Source organism: Oryzias latipes, chromosome 8, assembly GCF_053564925.1.
Source record: "Oryzias latipes strain Hd-rR chromosome 8, Olatipes_Hd-rR_3.1".
Lineage (NCBI taxonomy): Eukaryota > Metazoa > Chordata > Actinopteri > Beloniformes > Adrianichthyidae > Oryzias > Oryzias latipes.
This window is the reverse complement of record NC_136244.1, coordinates 25,955,692-25,971,748: the sequence shown is the minus strand read 5'-3', so window position 1 is coordinate 25,971,748 and position 16,057 is coordinate 25,955,692. Positions and strand designations below refer to the sequence as shown.

Below are 16,057 nucleotides of genomic sequence, written 5' to 3'. Positions count from 1 at the left end.
TCTGTCTGCCACTCCTGGCTAATTTACATGTGAGCACACAGCCGGGGGGGGGGGGGGGGGGGCTAACTCCACTCCTGCAGCAGGGGAGACTGATGAAAAGCTTGAGGATGTAAGATTGAATAAATAAAATCCTAGAGTTGACCAGTTCATTTTATAAATGTAAATATTTTTTATTTTGGTGCTGATAAACTAAACAGATGTTATGATAAAAATATTTGCTTGAGTAAAAATGTCCAAAAATTTGCTTTCAGCACAATAGGGTGATTAAGGTGGTTAAATGTTTCTCGTACGTATAGTGCTGCTTTTCAAACGTGGAGCTTTGTAAGACGCATCTAATTCTGAAATCTCAGCTTCCTGAGACAAACGGCTGATTTCCTATGAAGCTTGATTATATGATCATGCTTCATGATCATTTATGAACATATATAGCTCGTCCAAAATTGTCATATCCATGGGTTCAGAATGGAAGTTTCATCAAATCTATTTAATTTCAGTGAGATCAGACAAGGAATGTGAACGTGAGAGCAACATTTGTGCATGGCGAGATACCCAACTTCGCCGCTCTGTCACGACCACATCCCCGCGTTGAAAGATTTGTTTTTCATCAGAGTAAACTTCAATGGTTTTTCAACAGGTGGACGTCATTTTGAGGTGTGTTTGCTCATCCTACTTGGAGCAGTAAAGCTCCAAGTAAAACATGTCATTTCCTGTTGCCAACAGGTGGCGCTACACCTGTTTCGGATTTTTCCACTGCAGATGTGTTCAAAGTCAGACTACAATAATGCACAACAAATTTGGATCAGATTAGATTATTTATGGCTGAGTAATGGCCATTTTTCTTTTCATGGCGTGATTTCGAAACGACCTCAAATTTTGACGCGCCGCCACGGTCACAAACAACCGTAAAAACTTAAAAGCTTCGCAATTTAAGATCGGACATGTGTTTAGTTTACAAAACCAAAGTTTGGAGTCATTGTTCAAAAATCTCTAGGAGGAGTTCGTTCCAGAACGAGGCCTGCAAATGACCAAAATACACCAAAAATGACATATTGACATCAATATAGCAGACTTCCTGTGCGACTGACAGCTTGGTCCCAAGAGACTTTTTTGTAGGTTTCCATCTGATGAACATGTCCTGTAAATATCAAGCTTGTATGTTAAAGAACATGGCGGGGCTCTCAAAAACAAACATGGTAGGTGGCGCTATTGAGCCGTTTCTTGTTCACCCATGCAAGTGCTGTGTATCTAAGTTGGAGATATGTAAGAGGCCTCTCATTCTGAAATCTCAGCCTCGTGATACAAACGGCTGATTTTTTATGAATTTTTAATTATCTGACTGCAACGCAATCAACCACTTCCTGTTTGGTGGTGGCTTGCGCAATCATTGTCAGGTGTAAACCCATGAAACTTTAAACGATGAGAGAAGACCCTTGTGAGTATCTCCTGTTGTAATTTTATGAACATCGGACAAAGCACTGAGAAAATACAGGGCAGAATGTGCCCCATGCAATAACTAGGTGGCGCTATAGAGCTCGTCCAAACTTGTCATATCCATGGGTTCAGAATTGAAGCTTCATCATATCCATTTATTTTCAGTGAGATCGGACAAGGAATGTGCACGTGAGAGCAACATTTGTGTGCATGGCGAGACGCCCAACTTCGCCGCTCTGTCACGACCACACCCCCGCTTTGAAAGATTTGGTTTTTTATCAGAGTAAACTTCAATGGATTTTTAACAGGTGGATGTCATTTTGAGGTGCGTTTGCTCATCCTACTTGGAGCAGTGATGCTCCAAGTAACACATGTCATTTCCTGTTGCCAACAGGTGGCGCTACACTTATTCCATATTTTTCCACTGCAGATTTGTTCAGAGTCAGACTACAATCATGCACATAAATTTTGGATCAGATTAGATTATGCATGGCTGAGTTATGGCCATTCTTCTTTTCATGGCGTGTTTTCGAAACGACCTCCAATTTTGACGCGCAGCCACGGTCACAAACAACCGTAAAAACTTAAAAGCTTCGCAATTTAACATCGGACATGTGTTTAGTTTACAAAACCAAAGTTTGGAGTCATTATTCACAAATCTCTAGGAGGAGTTCGTTCTAGAAGGAGGCCTGCAAATGACCAAAATACAGCAAAAATGACATATTGACACCAATATAACAGACTTCCTGTGCAACTGACAGCTTGGTACCAAGAGACTTTTTTGTAGGTTTTCATCTGATGAACATGTCCTGTAAATATCAAGCTTGTATGTTAAAGAACATGGCGGGGCTCGCGAAAACAAACATTGTAGGTGGCGCTATTGAGCCGTTTTTGTGCACCCGTGCGAGTGCTGTATATATAAGTTGGAGATATGTATGGGGGAATTTCATTCTGAAATCTCATCCTCGTCAGAAAAACGGCTGATTTTTTATGAATTTTTAATTATCTGACTGCAACGCAATCAACCACTTCCTGTTTGGCGGTGGCTTGCGCAGGCACCGTCAGGTGTACACCCATGAAACTTTACACAATGAGAGAAAACCGTTGTGAGTATCTCCTGTTGTAATTTTATGAACATCGGACAAAGCACAGAGAAAAGACAGGTCAGAATGTGACATAAAATGTATTTGTCAATATCTAGGTGGCGCTATAGAGCTCGTCCAAGATTGTCATATCCATTGGTTCAGAATGGAAGCCTCATCACCTCCATCGAATTTCAGTGAGATTGGACAAGGAATGTGCACGTGAGAGCAACTTTTGTGTGCACGGCGAGGCGCCCAACTTCGCCGCTCTGTCACGACCACACCCCCGCATTGAAAGTTATGGCTTTTTATCAGAGTAAACTTCAATGGCTTTTCAACAGGTGGACATCATTTTGAGGTTTGTCGGCTCATCCTACTTGGAGCAGTGATGCTCCAAGTCAAACATGTCATTTCCTCTTGCCAGCAGGTGGCGCTACACTTTTTCCAGATTCTTTCACTGCAGATGTGTTCAGAGTCAGACTAAAATCATGCATATCAATTTTGGATCAGATTGGATTATACATGGCTGAGTAATGGCCATTTTCCGTTTCATGGCGTGTTTTCGAAATGACCTCCAAGTTCGACGCGCCGCCACGGTCACAAACATCCGTAAAAACTTAAAAGCTTCGCAATTTAACATCAGACATGGGTCTAGTTTACAAAACCAAAGTTTGGAGTCATTATTCATAAATCTCTAGGAGGAGTTCGTTCTAGAAGGAGGCCTACAAATGCCCAAAATAGAGCAAAAATGACATATTGACACCAATATAGCAGACTTCCTGTGCGACTGACAGCTTGGTACCAAGAGACTTTTTTGTAGGTTTCCATCTGATGAACATGTCCTGAAAAAATCAAGCTTGTATGTTAAAGCATATGCGGGGGCTCGGGACAAATGTCACTGTAGGTGGCGCTGTCGAGCCGTTTTTGTGCGCCCATGCCAATCTCCTGTAAAATACGAAATTTTTCGCGACTCCTGATGTGTGTGCCAAATTTGGTGAGTTTTGGGGTATGTTAAAGGCCTCAAAAAGGCGACTCTTCCGTCGGAAGAAAAAGAATAATAATAATAATAATAATAATAATAATTAAAGCTACAAGTAGCATTTAGCGGGCCCGAGCACGTGCCACCGCCTGGCATGAGCGACCGCCCCGTGAGCAACGCCCTGCTCGAGCCATTCTCGTCGTTTTTTCTTGTCCATTCTGGAGCTCCAAGCTAATGTTAATATGACAGCAGCCTGTGGGGGGGGGGGGGGGGGGGGGGGTACTTTAATCTGTTGCCTTAAAGGACAAAGACTTATGCATATAGCATGAAAAAAATTCTTAAATCTAAGCCTCGTTTAGACCTGCTCATTTTCTCATCAAGTAGAAGAAGGTTTTTATCAGATTAAGAAACAAGCAATGATGATAATTGCTATCACTGTCCCTAAGGATGAGAACAATAGAACTCATTCAATTTTCACTACAATGTCTAGATGAGTGTCAGCTATGTCTGATAACTTGGCCAATTAGCTGGACCGGGATCTTGCAAAGTGAAGGTGGTTAACGTCCAGTGTGATGAGTCTGTGGACGGCAACAGTACAGCATAGCTTTTGGTTTCCACAAGAGAAGAACTCCTGACACATCTGCCCTTACAGACAACTACAAGAGGAGTTGAAATGTATAACACGGTGAAGGAGTTTTTGTGCAGAAAAAGGTACAATTAGAAAAGCTGGTAGCAGTGACTGCAGATGGGACTCCTGCTATGATCAATAGACAAACAGGTTTCATCACTCACTGTAAAGCTGACCCAGACTTTCCAAAATGTCTGCATTACTGCTGCGTCATTCACCAGCAGGCCTTATGTGCAGAAGTGATTGGCTCTGGACATATAATGACTCTTATTCTGAAAATCGTAAACAACCTCAGCTGCAAAGCAAAACAGCACAGGATTTTTAAGGTGCTATTGGAGGAGATGTCTGTTGAATATGGTGAATATGAACATTGTGAATCTAAACTTGCATTCTTGACTGACATTACTGGAAAACTAAACCACTTGATCTGCGAGCTGCAAGACATTGGCAAAACTATATTTTTTTATTGACCAGCCTGCCTGAGCCAGTGTTTTTCTTGTGGGGATCTTTTCTGCCAGGGCTTGTCAGCTTGGTCAGTGGATGTTGCTGCAGTTGTCTCCCTTGCTGGGACAGCTGGAGTTAAACACAGCAGCCTCACGGCTGTGAAGTGGACCCCGTTGCTGTCCCAGTCTGGATGGGCACTGTGGTGATGTTCCAATGTTCAGGCTGGCTCCTGGTATGAAGAGATTCCCAAGTACCATTTCCTAACCGCAGAGCCAAGGATGTGTTTACATGTTTAGGTCAAAAATGTGATGAACAGCTTCATGTTGTCTATTGATGTAAGTTTAAACCTAAACATGTTTCCCTGTTACTAATCCAGTTGATATGGTTCTCCATCTGTGTCTAGGTGATAGAAAAGCATTTTTTTATATTTAGAGCTCCAAGCAAACAAACAGTTGTCTATATAAGAGCTTTTACAATTGTGGACTTTTAGCAGGTCTCTGAATACATGTGACCAATGTATGGTGGATTTTCACAGACTTTGTGTAAAACTGAAGGTGACAGAGACTTTGGAGAAGTGGCTACATTGCTCTGGACTTCTTTGTTTCATCCACAGAAGAGTAAAATATGTGATTGATTTTGAAAAGCTGCTGAAAAATGTATCTTTTTAAAATTGCAATTTCTAATTTGGGTTTTACATTTTGTGTTCCATTTTTTGTGATTTTATTAGAAAGATTTGTTATTTATTTGGTGTTTAAAGGTGGTACATATTGTATATACACAATCTTCTTAGAGACATTTGCTATATGTTGTGTTTGTTGTCGTTGTAGTTTAATTTCTTTGGATGTATTGAAAGGAAATGAAAAGAAGTTGCAGCATTGATTAAAAAAGCATAAAAGAGACATTTACTGTCTGATGTTACATCTGTAGGAGTGTACTGAGGCTGGGTTTTGTTTTGGAGCACATTCATATATTTTGTTTGTAAAAAAAAAAAAAAGATAAAATATAAAGTTAATTGTATTTTGGATGAATAAAAAAGCAATGATTAGTGCTAAGGATGTATAAAAGACAAACAAAACAAAGGAAATTGCTGTATTTTAGTGTTGAACTAGGCTTTCTAACTGTTCTACTTTCTGTCTGCCACTCCTGGCTAATTTACATGTGAGCACACAGCCGGGGGGTGGGGGGGGGGCTAACACCACTCCTGCAGCAGGGGAGACTGATGAAAAGCTTGAGGATGTAAGATTGAATAAATAAAATCCTAGAGTTGACCAGTTCATTTTATAAATGTAAATATTTTTTATTTTGGTGCTGATAAACTAAACAGAAGTTATGATAAAAATATTTGCTTGAGTCAAAATGTCCAAAAATTTGCTTTCAGCACAATAGGGTGATTAAGGTGGTTAAATGTTTCTCATACGTATAGTGCTGCTTTTCAAACGTGGAGCTTTGTAAGACACATCTAATTCTGAAATCTCAGCTTCCTGAGACAAACGGCTGATTTCCTATGAAGCTTGATTATATGATCATGCTTCATGATCATTTATGAACATATATAGCTCGTCCAAAATTGTCATATCCATGGGTTCAGAATGGAAGTTTCATCAAATCTATTTAATTTCAGTGAGATCAGACAAGGAATGTGAACGTGAGAGCAACATTTGTGCATGGCGAGATACCCAACTTCGCCGCTCTGTCACGACCACACCCCCGCGTTGAAAGATTTGTTTTTCATCAGAGTAAACTTCAATGGTTTTTCAACAGGTGGACGTCATTTTGAGGTGTGTTTGCTCATCCTACTTGGAGCAGTGATGCTCCAAGTAAAACATGTCATTTCCTGTTGCCAACAGGTGGCGCTACACCTGTTTCGGATTTTTCCACTGCAGATGTGTTCAAAGTCAGACTACAATCATGCACAACAAATTTGGATCAGATTAGATTATTTATGGCTGAGTAATGGCCATTTTTCTTTTCATGGCGTGATTTCGAAACAACCTCAAATTTTGACGCGCCGCCACGGTCACAAACAACCGTAAAAACTTAAAAGCTTCGCAATTTAAGATCGGACATGTGTTTAGTTTACAAAACCAAAGTTTGGAGTCATTGTTCAAAAATCTCTAGGAGGAGTTCGTTCTAGAACGAGGCCTGCAAATGACCAAAATACAGCAAAAATGACATATTGACACCAATATAGCAGACTTCCTGTGCGACTAACAGCTTGGTCCCAAGAGACTTTTTTGTAGGTTTCTATCTGATGAACATGTCCTGTAAAAATCAAGCTTGTATGTTAAAGAACATGGCGGGGCTCTCAAAAACAAACATGGTAGGTGGCGCTATTGAGCCGTTTTTTGTTCACCCATGCAAGTGCTGTGTATCTAAGTTGGAGATATGTAAGAGGCCTCTCATTCTGAAATCTCAGCCTCGTGATACAAACGGCTGATTTTTTATGAATTTTTAATTATCTGACTGCAACGCAATCAACCACTTCCTGTTTGGTGGTGGCTTGCGCAATCATTGTCAGGTGTAAACCCATGAAACTTTAAACGATGAGAGAAAACCCTTGTGAGTATCTCCTGTTGTAATTTTATGAACATCGGACAAAGCACTGAGAAAATACAGGGCAGAATGTGCCCCATGCAATAACTAGGTGGCGCTATAGAGCTCGTCCAAACTTGTCATATCCATGGGTTCAGAATTGAAGCTTCATCATATCCATTTATTTTCAGTGAGATCGGACAAGGAATGTGCACGTGAGAGCAACATTTGTGTGCATGGCGAGACGCCCAACTTCGCCGCTCTGTCACGACCACACCCCCGCTTTGAAAGATTTGGTTTTTTATCAGAGTAAACTTCAATGGATTTTTAACAGGTGGATGTCATTTTGAGGTGCGTTTGCTCATCCTACTTGGAGCAGTGATGCTCCAAGTAAGACATGTCATTTCCTGTTGCCAACAGGTGGCGCTACACTTATTCCATATTTTTCCACTGCAGATTTGTTCAAAGTCAGACTACAATCATGCACATAAATTTTGGATCAGATTAGATTATGCATGGCTGAGTTATGGCCATTCTTCTTTTCATGGCGTGTTTTCGAAACGACCTCCAATTTTGACGCGCAGCCACGGTCACAAACAACCGTAAAAACTTAAAAGCTTCGCAATTTAACATCGGACATGTGTTTAGTTTACAAAACCAAAGTTTGGAGTCATTATTCACAAATTTCTAGGAGGAGTTCGTTCTAGAAGGAGGCCTGCAAATGACCAAAATACACCAAAAATGACATATTGACACCAATATAGCAGACTTCCTGTGCAACTGACAGCTTGGTACCAAGAGACTTTTTTGTAGGTTTTCATCTGATGAACATGTCCTGTAAATATCAAGCTTGTATGTTAAAGAACATGGCGGGGCTCGCGAAAACAAACATTGTAGGTGGCGCTATTGAGCCGTTTTTGTGCACCCGTGCGAGTGCTGTATATCTAAGTTGGAGATATGTATGGGGGAATTTCATTCTGAAATCTCAGCCTCGTCAGAAAAACGGCTGATTTTTTATGAATTTTTAATTATCTGACTGCAACGCAATCAACCACTTCCTGTTTGGCGGTGGCTTGCGCAGGCACCGTCAGGTGTACACCCATGAAACTTTACACAATGAGAGAAAACCCTTGTGAGTATCTCCTGTTGTAATTTTATGAACATCGGACAAAGCACAGAGAAAAGACAGGTCAGAATGTGACATAAAATGTATTTGTCAATATCTAGGTGGCGCTATAGATCTCGTCCAAGATTGTCATATCCATTGGTTCAGAATGGAAGCCTCATCACCTCCATCGAATTTCAGTGAGATTGGACAAGGAATGTGCACGTGAGAGCAACTTTTGTGTGCACGGCGAGGCGCCCAACTTCGCCGCTCTGTCACGACCACACCCCCGCTTTGAAAGTTATGGCTTTTTATCAGAGTAAACTTCAATGGCTTTTTAACAGGTGGATGTCATTTTGAGGTTTGTCGGCTCATCCTACTTGGAGCAGTGATGCTCCAAGTCAAACATGTCATTTCCTCTTGCCAGCAGGTGGCGCTACACTTTTTCCAGATTCTTTCACTGCAGATGTGTTCAGAGTCAGACTACAATCATGCACATAAATTTTGGATCAGATTAGATTATGCATGGCTGAGTTATGGCCATTCTTCTTTTCATGGCGTGTTTTCGAAACGACCTCCAATTTTGACGCGCAGCCACGGTCACAAACAACCGTAAAAACTTAAAAGCTTCACAATTTAACATCGGACATGTGTTTAGTTTACAAAACCAAAGTTTGGAGTCATTATTCATAAATCTCTAGGAGGAGTTCGTTCTAGAAGGAGGCCTACAAATGTCCAAAATAGAGCAAAAATGACATATTGACACCAATATAGCAGACTTCCTGTGCGACTGACAGCTTGGTACCAAGAGACTTTTTTGTAGGTTTCCATCTGATGAACATGTCCTGAAAAAATCAAGCTTGTATGTTAAAGCATATGCGGGGGCTCGGGACAAATGTCACTGTAGGTGGCGCTGTCGAGCCGTTTTTGTGCGCCCATGCCAATCTCCTGTAAAATACGAAATTTTTCGCGACTCCTGATGTGTGTGCCAAATTTGGTGAGTTTTGGGGTATGTTAAAGGCCTCAAAAAGGCGACTCTTCCGTCGGAAGAAAAAGAATAATAATAATTAAAGCTACAAGTAGCATTTAGCGGGCCCGAGCACGTGCGACCGCCTGGCATGGGCGACCGCCCCAAGAACAACGCCCTGCTCGAACCGTTTGGCTTCAGTCTTCCTTCTGGTTTCTGGAGCTGCAAGCTACATTTAACATGATTGACACAACTGCCCTAACAGACAACTACAAGAGGAGTTTTAATGTATAACACGGTGAAGGAGTTTTTGTGCAGAAAAAGGTACCATTAGAAAAGTTGGTAGCCATACCTGCAGACGGGGCTCCTGCTATGATCAATAGACAAACAGGTTTCATCACTCACTGTAAAGCTGACCCAGACTTTCCAAAATGTCTGCATTACTGCTGCTTCATTCACCAGCAGGCCTTATGTGCAGAAGTGATTGGCTCTGGACACATAATGACTCCTATTGTGAAAATCATAAAAAACCTCAGCTGCAAAGCAAAACAGCACAGGATTTTCAAGGTGCTATTAGAGATGTCTGCTGAATATGGTGAGTATGAATAAGAATATGGTAAATTTGAACTTGCAGTTTTGACTGACATTACTGGAAAACTAAATCACTTTTACTGTGATCTGCAAGGCAATGGCAAAACTATATATTTTTTTGGAACAGACTGCAGTGTTTCTTGTGCGGATTTTTTCTGCCAGGGCTTGTCGGCTTGGTCTGTGGTTGTTGCCCTTTCTGGGGAAGCTGGAGTTTAACTTTGCAGCCTCACGGCTGTGAAGTGGACCCCGTTGATGTTCTAGTCTGGGTGGGTGCGGTGGGGATTCTCCTATGGCGAGATTTATAGAAATTTCTCTGATTAAAAAAGTTAATTCATGAAGACATATATTCACTGACATTAAAAAAATGTTTATGTGACCTCAGAACACGGACATTGTAGGGAATCGAACCCCATCCCAGTAACTGGGAGTACCATTACCAATGTCTTTTGCTTTTTTGAAGTCACATGGCAAGGAAAGCAAAACCTGCATCATGAATAACTAGGCCATAGGAATGCAATAGATACATAAATTTCAATTACTTTCTGAAGTACTTTTTGAGTACTTGTAATATGTTTGTAAATCAGATGGTTTGAAATTTAGAAATATGCAAAAAAAGGATTTTGATTCTTTACTCAATTGCTAACTACAGAAAAAAATGTAAATTTGTAATGCCTTATATGTATTCATGATGCAGGAAAAGAAACCATATTTCCATAAAGTCAGAGGATTGTGACTTAACAGAGATAAAGATGTCACCATCTCTCCCCGTCTCCTTCGCCACAAAAACTGACACCAGCATGTATTTAGTTAAACATTTGACGTTTTAATTTAAGTCAGACGTTGTGACTCAACAGAGATAAAGATGTCACCATCTCTCCCCGTCTCCTTCGCCACAACAACTGACACCAGCATGTATTTGGTTAAACATTTGACGTTTTATATCAAGTCAGACGTTTGTGACTTAAAAGAGATAAAGATGTCGCCATCTCTCCCCTTCTCCTTCGCCACAACAACTGACACCAGCATGTATTGAGTTCAACATTTGACGTTTTATATTAAGTCAGACGTTTGTGACTTAAAAGAGATAAAGATGTCGCCATCTCTCCCCGTCTCCTTCGCCACAACAACTGACACCAGCATGTATTTGGTTAAACATTTGACGTTTTAATTTAAGTCAGACGTTGTGACTTAACAGAGATAAAGATGTCACCATCTCTCCCCGTCTCCTTCGCCACAACAACTGACACCAGCATGTATTTGGTTAAACATTTGACGTTTTATATTAAGTCAGACGTTTGTGACTTAAAAGAGATAAAGATGTCGCCATCTCTCCCTTTCTCCTTCGCCACAACAACTGACACCAGCATGTATTGAGTTCAACATTTGACGTTTTATATTAAGTCAGACATTTGTGACTTAAAAGAGATAAAGATGTCGCCATCTCTCCCTTTCTCCTTTGCCACAATCATCAACAGTCACTTACATGTGTAAAACGACAAAGAACCCCATCATGATCACTAAAGTATGTTTGTACAACTGTACATTCGACTTTATAGTTTGTTGTTTTTAAGTACACATGATCGATTATCGTATTTTTTAACGTTGTGTTTTCAGAAACCAGTTGAATGAAACCTTTATGTGCCATGAAATCAGTTATTGTCTTAGAGTTTACTAAGTTTTCATTAAAATCACCCATTATAGCAATGGTATCACCCAGGGGCTCCAAAAGATCAACTAATTTCTTAAGGTTCTCTCTAAATAATGAAATGGCATATGATGGTGGACGATACAGAACTGCCACGACTATGTTTGATGTAATAAATCTGTGCACTAAACATTCAATATCTACATTTTGTATCTCTACATGTTCAAACAGGATATTTTCAACGGTGTACATTCCAACACCACCATGTTTTAAGCCTTTAATCACATTCAGTCTAGGATCTACTCCACTATAAGACAGTGAGCGTGGCATACTATAAAAATTATACCCACTGATGTTCAATGCATCAGTTAAAGGTGCATTTGGAAGCCATGTTTCAGTTACAGCTATGCAGTTAACATGTAACTGTTTTGTGCACAAAGCTAAGTCCTTTACATGCCACTGTAAATTTTGCACATTCATGAGGAAAATGCTGAATTCACATGAACTAGAAGTGAGATTTTCTTTATTTATCAGATATTGAGGCATGTTTGCCACATATTCAGAAACTGTTTTGTTACAGTAAATGGCCTGTTCCTTAAAATCTTGAATAATTAAACCAGACAAACTTGTTACGCGGCTTAATGCAACATAAGCCTGCCCAGGAGCAAAAGTTTTTTTCAAAGACACAACAACATTATCAATGGTAAGACCCTGAACTTTATGAACAGTACAAGCCCAAGCAAGTTTTAGAGGAAACTGACGTCTCAGACCACCTCTTCCTGTGACTCGTTCCTCTTCTGGAACAATGGCTACAGAACCTGAGACAAGCCCTGGATGATTTTCATACTGTTTCTTCCGTTGTCTTCCAATGTCTTTATTATCAAAATTCACAAAAACAATTTGTGGAAAGTCAGAGTTTCTATAGACAATATCAGTCACAATTCCACATGCACCATTGACAAGACCATCTGCCACATCAACATTTTTACAGAGCATGACACGTGCATTCTTCCCCAAAAGAAGTCTTTCTGCTAGACAAGTATTGTTAGCATTTGAATGATTACCACTTAGTAACACTTGTCTACCTGTTTCCTTACAATTTACATAATCTTGAGCTTTAATAGTTACATACTCTGGACAGGATGAGTGTAGATGGGTTAAATTATGTTGATTTACTTGACCATTAGTTGGGAAAATATGTAAAGCAGAGCTGCCTTCTCCCGTTTCACGTGACTTCAATTGTTGGATATCACTTTTTAACATTTCAGTACCTTTGCATCGTGTCCTAACTCTGCCGAGTAATTTGGCAAATTCCTGATCTTTTTGGCGTACAATGGTTTCTAGGCAAACAATTTCAAACACACCACACCAAAGATCCATACCCACATTTTCTACATACAATGGTTTTCCTCTCACTGGAGGTAATTGAAAGAAATCCCCAACTGCAATAATACAAACATTTCCAAACAATGCAGAGTTACCAGTTTGCTTTATTTGCCTCAGACGCCCATGAATATATGCTAATAAATTATGATCTACCATGGATATTTCATCAATTATCAAAATCTGTAAACTGCTGTAAATGGCACGTAAAGAATTTAATTTTTCCTCACCCAGTGGTGTGTAAGGTAAGCGGACATCTTTACCAATACAAAAAGTGTTGTGTATAGTACTTGCTTGTACATTAAACGCAGCAATTCCTGTGGGAGCCGTCAACAAAACACAGATGTCATCTACATGACGACAAAGAGGAGACAATAGTCTATTTGATTCATATTTTATTGCTTTAATTAGGTGAGTTTTACCAGTCCCTGCACCTCCTGTTATGAACAGGTGGAATGGTTCTGGCTTTTTTCCCAAAACCTTTTCCACACACCATTTTCTCACTTGGTAAAAAATATCCATCTGAATTTCATTTAAAGAGCGAATTAAAGCCAAGCCATCACTACGAGGCATTTTTGTGTTATTCAGTTGAAAGAAATGGCTATGTTGAGCAGAAACTCTTAAATCAGGAATATCAAATTCCTGTTCATCATCGACACTTTTTTGGTTCTGCAACAACTCTTGACACTCAAGTCTTTCCAATTCTTGCTCAGGGCATAATTCACACCAGGCATCTTCAACTACACCAGCATTATCTATCCCTTGCTGAGCATTAACCAATTTATCACCATCAATTTCAAATTTACTTCTGTTTAATGTTACCACGGACTTTACCAACTGCAGACCTGAATTACCAAGTCTTATCGTGCCCTTATGAAAAAAGTCTTGATACGTTTCAAAACCTTGAGGTTTCAGCTGGCTATCGCTGTAGTATGGCAAAAACAACTGCAGATTGCTTTGATAAAACAATTCAGGCTGTTTTGTTTCAGAGAACTTAACGTAACGTACAACAGCAGGTTGTGTGCGGGTTCTTTTTACAACATATCCAGTGTTGTTGTTCAACTTTATTCGCTTAGCAGCACTTTCATTTTTTGACAACACACGAAATTCGGAAGCAAATACTGCTAAACACATTGAAGGAAAATCATCACTCTTAGGTCTGTTCTTATATCTATCCACAATGCTTGTCATCCACATATCATCTGTGCTAACAGAATGCTTTGATGCTTTTTCTTTAAGTACTTTTAACGGTAAACTCATTTTAACAGTATTTTCACCAACAGGAAGAAACACAACTTTCCGAGAGCACTCTTTCAAATGTGCATTTGTCAGTCTATAAACACTTTCTTGAGCAGATACATCTCTGTTGTGCAAATATGTACTGCCTAATGTTTTTAGACTCTCTTTGGCAGAAGCATTTCCATCCCTGCATGCTTCCTTTTGTGCACACTGCAATAATAAACCCATTTCCTTCTCTGATTTAGAGATGTAAGAAATGATGTACACAACACATGCGTATGCGTCGACAACAAACTGTATATCCATATTAGCATTCCAGCATTTTAACAGTGGCTTGCTATATTGATTAATCCAAACTTCTTTAAGTTGACGTTTCAGCACAACATGGGTTTTCCGAGCACAACAGTTATATGCAGTTTCAAATGTGCTTTGGTTTAACCCAACAGATTCAAACAAATCCTCAACATTGTCATAAGTTGGCCCATCAGTTGAGAGAGCAGCTTTAATGTGTGCAATCAATGCAGAAGCCTCTTTTTTCTTCAATTGCGGTGTCTGTGCATTTTCTTTACAGTTGCAAGACTCTTTCTGTGATAACACACATTGACAAGACTGTGTCTCTTCAGCACTTGTGCTACGTGATATGAATGTACGCGCAGAAGGTGGTCTAGGAAAATTAAAACGACACACAGTTCCTTTTTTTTTACATGTTTTCGCATGTGTTTCAGAGTGTTTTTGCACAGATGTTACAATTTCCAGTAAGTCAATATTTGATGGTAACTCACAAGTCACATAACGATCAATAAATGCAATCACTTCAGCATCTGTATTTCTGTCAATTACAGGTGCATCCTTTATCCAAAACAGGCAATGAAGATGTGGTGAGCCTCGTTGCTGAAACTCCACCCTATAAAAATAATCCTTAATTTTTCCTATAGGACATGCAGGCGACATAAGAACCTCTTTCAGAAAACAATGCCAACGAAAATCAAACATCCGAGCAGCAGTGACAGGATTACGACGCAAAAGCTCACATCTGTCTGCCCATTCCAACTGCTCCACAGTTTCAGTTCTACCTTCGTGCTTCAGAATGCAGGAAAGTAAATTCTTCCAACGCATATCAGCTGAAGAAAATGAACAGAACCATGTGGGGATTCCAAGCTGCCTCACACAAGCCATGAGGTCTTTCTGGGCCGCCTGCCAAAAAGCTGGCGTACCTCTAATTGGTTTTAAAAATCGGTACCCATCATCAAATTCCAACATCCTTTTAATAGAATCATCACTTTTCAACAACTCTCCAGTAACTACTCGTTTATTTTTAAAATTATACTTACCTTTTCTTACTGCAATCGAAACATTTGAAACGACCTTTTCTAATTCTGTCATATATTGGGCAAAAAAAATATATTCCACATTTTGTGCAAAACGACAATCAGCATTAAGAATCCTGTTGTTAAAATATCGTGATAGAGTTAAAGGATGTTGTCTTCCATCATGATATGTTGGTCCACCCTTAGGAAACAACACAGGAAAACACTTAGCCTCATTTGTAATATCGGACAACAACTTCACCGGACTATTGCCTTCAGCGGGAGCTACATTCAAAATGTGATCAAAATATTGATCCAAAGCCTCTTGACCAATGTCTACTGGCATTAGACAAGTGTCCTGGAACATGCAATGCTGCTGTCTATCATGCAGAAGTTCATCTCCTAAAACATTTGAATCGTCAACATTTGCAGTGCATTCAACATCTTTTTCTACCACATCAGATGTTTCTTTACAAAAACCATTAATCCAATCATTATTAAATTTCACGTTGTTATAATAATAATTATGGGTTTGTAAAAACTGTAAAGCCTGCTTAACACGTTCCGTATCAACATACTGATATTCATAATGTCCTTTATAAGTAAGCTTCCGTTTTAATTTCACAGGCACAAGAGAACCCTCAATAGACATGCGTGGTAACAAATAAGTTGTTTGTTCAGTATTTGCAGGAACACAAGTAATAGGTCCATGCACGCCATTCTG

General features: G+C 39.8%; 1 protein-coding gene across 1 annotated transcript in view; it reads left to right on the top strand.

The window, feature by feature from the left end:
* LOC101156497 (transmembrane protease serine 9) overlaps positions 1-16,057 on the top strand; it is a 133,974-nt gene that overhangs the window by 35,221 nt on the left and 82,696 nt on the right. The gene's annotated exons all lie outside the window — the stretch shown is intronic.